The sequence below is a fragment of the Schistosoma mansoni genome, chromosome W, assembly GCF_000237925.1.
Source record: "Schistosoma mansoni strain Puerto Rico chromosome W, complete genome".
Classification (NCBI taxonomy): Eukaryota; Metazoa; Platyhelminthes; class Trematoda; order Strigeidida; family Schistosomatidae; genus Schistosoma; species Schistosoma mansoni.
Window position 1 is genome coordinate 36,334,902 of NC_031502.1, and position 7,157 is coordinate 36,342,058.

Below are 7,157 nucleotides of genomic sequence, written 5' to 3' on the forward strand. Positions count from 1 at the left end.
TGATGACCTTTGTTATTCCATCCTTTACATTCACTTATATCAGTCGTTCCATCCTATTTATTACCCCAAATGCTAAAACTCTAATGCATATTTGGTTGTAAGCAGCTGATGAGAAACCACGAAATATAATGAATTCATATTATTCTGCATCAATATTTGTTCTGTCTTTATTTGAATTCAATCTTACTGTTGTCAATGATTAGATTTGTAGTACCTATTATTATATATTACTTTAAAGTTGTTAATATCTTAAAACACCTTCAATATCATCATAATCACAACTTTTTTATCTGAATGCTTTCCGATCTAGTTTTCTTGGACAAGTATTTTGCTTAGCAAATATTGACAATTTTACATCATTTATGAAAAATCCAAGACCTTATTTATTACCACCTCACCCGAGACCACCATTTCGTGTTGTTGTACTTGGTCCTAAAGCATCTGGTAAAACGGAACTGATTCATATATTAGCCGAATCATATAGAGCGAAAATTATTGATATAGCTGGAATGCTTCAAGAAGAATATAATATAAGAATAAGTGAAAAATTGAAAGAAATTCAAGAGAAAACTGAAGCGGTTGTAATCAAAGAAATAATGGAAAAACAACAGTTAGAAACTCAATCATTAAACACAAGTAAGGGTGACGTTTATAGCAATGATACAATAATAAGGCATAAATATTTTTAAAAGAATTACAAAAAACACACTAATTTAGAAAAGAAATGCACCATTTGGAAGAATAAGGGTACCTTAATTTACAAAAAACTTTATTCATAAATCTTTTTCATCAAAAGCCTGCGAAAATGATCTTAATAATGTGAAACATTTGATGAGGGCAAATACTTAAGCATTGTTGATGGTATTTTAGTGATAGATATTCTGCCTGTATACATGGTGATGATTTCTTAAACTTTTTCTAGATTCTAGTTATTGTGCCACACTTGATCCCAGAACAGTGTAAGAAGGGGACAAAGTAAGAAAAGAAGCTTTACTTCAGGGTTAGTTTATGTGCAGAAAACAATAATCTGTAAAAATATACCGGTAATCTTTGACATTTAGAAACTTTTGGAAGCGTGCTAAATTTAGTGACAGAATTAGTAAGCATCCAGTCATAGTGTAGTATATAATTTGTCAATTTTCTAAACCCTTCCCTAGATTCTCAATATCTTATTTATGTATTTTCGGTAGGTTTAGATAGTGCAATGATCTCATAGGAGTATACACAAAAACACTTATCAGTCTGGTAAGCATAGTCATCTTTGGTAAGAAGTGTGAGAAGAGCGGAAGTACCTAAAGAGTGACAGAGCTACAACGTTATAGACAATTCGGAATGATAAATGCTCCAAAAGGAACAGACATTCATTTAGTAGGAAGACTATGGGGTCATTTTTACAAATGAATAGTTTGGCGTAGAGTAATTTAAGTCTTGTTACAGGTGACTTATAATCATTTTAAATATACATGCTTACCATAGCAAAGTAAACGAAAATAGTACAGCAAAACTAACTACATGAAGTGTGTGTGAAAAACAAAAAATTAGGAATGTGGAATAAAATACAGTTTAATCATTTGAGGTGCAACAAATTGTATAACAAAATACATCTCTTTGTATTTAATTCACACGGCATTATTTATTTTTGCAATCATTAGTTTTAAATATCCCACTGAACAATTCATTTGTATTGGTTGTTTGAATCTTTCCATTTATGTTTAGGACTGCAATTGATCAGCCACTTTCATTAAAAGAATTCGTATAATTAAAAGAGCATTTTGATAAACTTATGAAGTTCCAATGAACTTGAAAATCTTTAATTATTTCTTTGACGAAAGTATATTAACCATTTAAAACTTAATAATTTTTGTTTTTCCTAGAAAGAGTGGCTGAGGATACCACCGAAATAACTGAACAAACAGTGACAAATGAAACAGAAGGACAAAGCACTAATGATGATAAAGATTCACAAGAAGGAGAAAGTGAGCAGATGGAAAAATAATATATAAATCTTATTTTAATATTGTTTAATAATAATCCCTCATGAGGAATCGTGGACACGCACTGCTAAGGAGTTCCATACTAGGACGAGACGACTGCCCAGTGCTTCCAGGTTTTCCATAGTGGTTTAGGTCTAATCAATTGATGAATACAACTATTAAATAATGAGATAGTTGGTGAAAACTTTAGAGCCATCAATTACATACCTAATTGATATTTATTCTTGATTTTGTCGACTACTGAAAAGTGAATTGTTTTATTTAGCGCAACATTTTCAGCTTATTGATGATGATACAAATAATACATGATTAGTATAGCATTGTGAATGTTAGTTTAAAAAAAGAATTAAAGTACCGTCAATTCAAATTAACCTTTTGTTAAAAAAAAAATAACAAAAACTTATAATCGTCAATTTTAGCGTTTCTTTGTAATTAAATCTATGCATTTCATGGTTCGAAACCGTTATCACAAGCCAAGTTTGCTGAAAAAAAGACCATCTGATTATTCAAAGAAAACTATTTTCGTCTCAGTTATGTTAGGCTAGTATGATTTGTAGAAATTGAGTTATCAAATCTGATGGACAGTTTGATTTCTGTAGTTAAAAGTTTAAAGCATTCTAAGGAGTTCAATACTAGGACGAAATGACTGCCCAGTGCTTCCAGGTTCTCCTTGGTGGTCTAGCTTCAATTGACTCATGCTTTCATCTATAAAATTTGTTTGTTCATCTAGAGACAAGTGAATTAAATGAAAAGAAAGAACAATCACTATCGTCTGACAGTCCACAATGTAAGTGACTGATTTTTACAAAGTGTATTTGTAAAAATATAAGCAAATACTTAAACTTTATAGATTCTCCCTTTTTTATTAGACCCTTAGTAATTCTTGTTAAAGATAGCTATTAGTAAGCAAATGATTGTGATTTAGTTGAGAGTTTCTTGGTTACTGTTTGAAAATAGTTTATGTTATAAACTGACTGTGGCTAGACAATCATTGATAATCAGGTAGCACCAGATGGATGTTTCGTTCTAAGATGGTACTCTTTAGCAGTTGGACATCCACAACCAAAAAGGCGTTGTAGCCCTGGACCTTTAGTATTCACGGTGAGCTCCATTTCTTTAGATCAATGAATCAGCATTCATGTTTGATACTTCCAATCTCAGTCGTTTTAGGGTTTTATGAAATCATTATGCAATATTTTCGGTGATGCTCACTTTACTGCACGGATTTTTGAAATCAGTTAGTCAGATCAATTAATCATTTAAACTACGACAACGTAGACAATGACCAGCTACATGGTTTTCATTTTATACATCACATAAATAGTAATTCTGCTAAAATGCACACAAATTTTGTTTCTTTCTTTGAGAATATATTAAAATAGCTTTCAAGTCAAAATAGCCGATGCTGTTCGGTTAAGGAAATAGGATTATTAGTAATTAATAATCTCTTAACCAAAAGCCTCGTGAATTAGTACTAAAAGTTGAACAAAATACCGTTATAACACTCATAACTGTCGTACTATTAATAAGGATAAAAATAAGCCAAAATATATTTTGATATTCGAAGTCCGTCAAACTTTAGGAAAGTGGTCTTTCAAAGTAATTCAAAGTTTAGATTAGGTCATTTAATAAAATCTGATCAATGGATATTACATGATGAATAAAACTGAGATGTTTAAAGCTATTTGTCGAGTGTCTTAATATTCTTCCAGTGCTGTGACGAACTGGTTTTGTTACATCGATTGGAGACATCAACTCAAGTATTTGTATTTAAATTAAATATTTAATACTTTAATCTTTTCACATGGGTAGCCTCGATTCACCTAGAATCTTCAGGAATCAGGGCTAGAGGAATTTAATCAGATCATTTGATTAGAATCTATTGATCAATGTCTCTAAATTCAGTCGATTTACGATGGTCTTCAACGACCATCCAGTGGCATCAGTGATATATGTCTCATTTCTATTGATCTTGAATTCTATTAGCCGTAGATCTTAAGGTTTCAGTGGCTATCTAACTGAAGTAATTTCGTATTATAAACTATGTGTAAACTGAAAAACCTTCACAAACATTTTATCATAATAAGGAACAATGTTGTATTTCATTTATGTATGGAATAATAGATAAACAAATTTTCAGTCATTTAAAACTATTTATAACTAGTCATTATACTGAGAATGCATAAACATGTCTGAACGTTACTGCTTTAGGCAGAAATACATGATTTCATGATTATATTAAAGAACATCCTTCAAGTAGTTCAATAACAAGAGGATATGACATTATGTTATTTTGTTAATGATCTTTATCAAAGAACAATTCAGAATGTCGTTTTTATTGGAAACAATTCCAATAATATGTCAACCATTACTTCCAATCCAATATTATTAAAAACAGGAGTATTACTACATGACTTGTTTTCTGTGTCCTTTACACTATTACCTTAATGGATCAAACGAAATATGATTGTTAGTTGCTGAATGTATGAGATATCAAGCTCGACTATAAGACTTTCATTTACACCTCCACTGATATTAATGTTCTCTAGAAGACTTCAGATTACTAATGGTCTAGAGGATAAATTTATTTATATGACAACCTCGGTGTTCGTCCACCAGATGACTTGGTTCTTAAAAGTTTAATACATTGATTATTCGACGAGTGTTGTTTTAATTAGGATTCAATCACACTAATCAATATGGTTAGAAAGAAACAGGAATCCATCGATGTGAATAATAAATCCTTTTTTCAAAACATGGTAGATTCTTCTTCATATCTACTTTCTATGGGATTCTCCATTAATTTCTTATGCTTTAAACGATTCAATGTTCACTCTTTCGTAAAAATAACACTATTTGTACATTTATTAATTTCCTTTCTTTTTGTTATCATATTTGATATTTGATCGTCAAAGAGACTTCTTCTTCAAACCACTTTCTTTTTCTCTTTCTTATTTTAACTCTCAGTAGGTACTTTCCGTTGATCTAGAAGCTGTAAGTGACGTTAAGTGAAATCTTAGAAAATTCAAAGCAGTTGTCTGTAGAATTTTTGTCTTCATTGAATAGGTTAACGGACTGCAACAGCAAAACAGGCTTAAAATCAAGTCATTTTTTAAACTGTTTTTGTTAATCATGAGCATAAATTAAAATAGGATAACAACGTAACAGCTATTTTTTTATAAAACATTCCGTAGATTTACTTCAACCAGTAGATAAAGATCATCCAGAAGTTAAAAGGCGTGTTGCAGAAGCTCTACAGAGCATTAAACAAGAGCCTATTGAATTCGAAGTAGATTTTTACATAAATGCTGTTCGTGCTGCAGTTGATGAAGCTGAAACTAAGTTGCGTAATGATAATCCAGGTGGTCCATAGTAAGTAAAACTAAATTACTTTAAATAGTTTTTATTGTTAAGAACAGATTCTCTTTTAAATTGCTAATGTTTAGAATAAGTTTCTTCGAAATCACGAATCGATCAACGCTAGACTGCTATTGAAAATCTGGAATCACTGGACGGCCATTTCGTTCTAGCATGGGACTATTCAGTAGTGCGTGTCCACGAACCCACTCTCGCGGGATTCGAACCCAGGACCTACCAGTTTCGAAAAAAATCTCCACAAAACCCCTTCTGATAATGCGCGACCATCTTACACTATCTTCAGTGGGTAACTGCCTCTCATCCGGCACGGCTTCTCATTAGAATTCCTGAAATTTACTCTCGAAGCCAGTCACTAGTGAGTTCATTATGAATATTAGTTGGGGGTTGTCGAAAATGTTGAATTTCGTTGAAATCATGAACCTATCTAGTTTGTTGCACCCTTTTTGAATCTATTAGTATTTTGACTTTTCTATATTGTTATTATATGGGGCAACTTTAAGTTACTCATTAATGTTCAAGATTGCTTACTGTAACCATGAGTTGTAGTTCCAAAGCTTTTTCAAACTTTGTCTTCCAAAATCACTCTATGAATACTAGAGGATTCTGTAATTCTTTATTCCGTTCTCTTGAACTAAGTGTCATCATGCTACGACCTTGTTTGGCCTGCCTACCCGTCTGAGCCTAATATCCAACTCCTTTACGACCTTGACGTGGTAGGTCACGTAGTACAACCTTGAGGCTTGCAGCTCCCAAGTTTTAATTGTAAATGAACGGCTCCGAGGGCACAAAGAGAAAGAAACTATCTTACTACTGACCTATGACCAATAAGATCATAGGTTAAAGAGATGACTTAAATGGGACTGTTTGTCTGATTTATTCTTGATTCAGCTAAACTGAATAGGTGTACGAATAAGTACATGACTAAGGGAATCATTATCTATAAAGATTGAGAAAAATACAGTTAAATCCAAACAGTGACATTAGAATAGGAGGAATAGGATACAAGAATCACCTTTAAATAACAGTAATTTAGAAATAAAAGAGAATATAACAGTCAATTATAAATTTAACGAAAGCTCATACTTTCCAGAATTAAACAGACACAAAACTAGCTTCTAATAATTTACACACTTCAAATTTAGTGAGATAACGTTTCAAAACATAGCTTTAATTGTTTGTCATTTCTTCTTTATTCCTCTATTCACAGTAATATGGTTTTAGTAATTATAAGTCATACACAACGACATTTATTTGAAGAATTTAGCAATGAGGTCGCACACTTATCTTAATCTTTGAAACTATTCTTTTACTCATGTTACAAATGAAATTATGAATCACTGATTTTTCAGGTTTTCTTTTTCTAACATGAGATATTATTATTTGTGACAGTCTTCGTTAGTGTCGTCTATGACGATAAAATGTAAAAGGTTAATTCTTAGTTTGTTTTCGTACTTTCACTGACCAGTATTATTGTCTAAAAATTAACAGTTTTTCAATTTCTCTACATAAGTAAGTTACTGGTAATTATTTAAAATATGTATGAAACTAAAGACGTTTATGAGCCAAGCTAATTTTTTTTAAGTGGAATCATGGTACGCAAGAATTAAAATCCCTATTGAGGAGCCTTTTGAATATAAACATAAACTCTAGTTTTACCATTGTTGTCGATGCACTTCGACTTTGCACGTATCATCTGATGATGATGATGATAATGCAATTTTTAATTTTTCTTTCTGGCTGATTAACCTCAAGTTATTTTTAGACAAGCATTATTTATATGATATA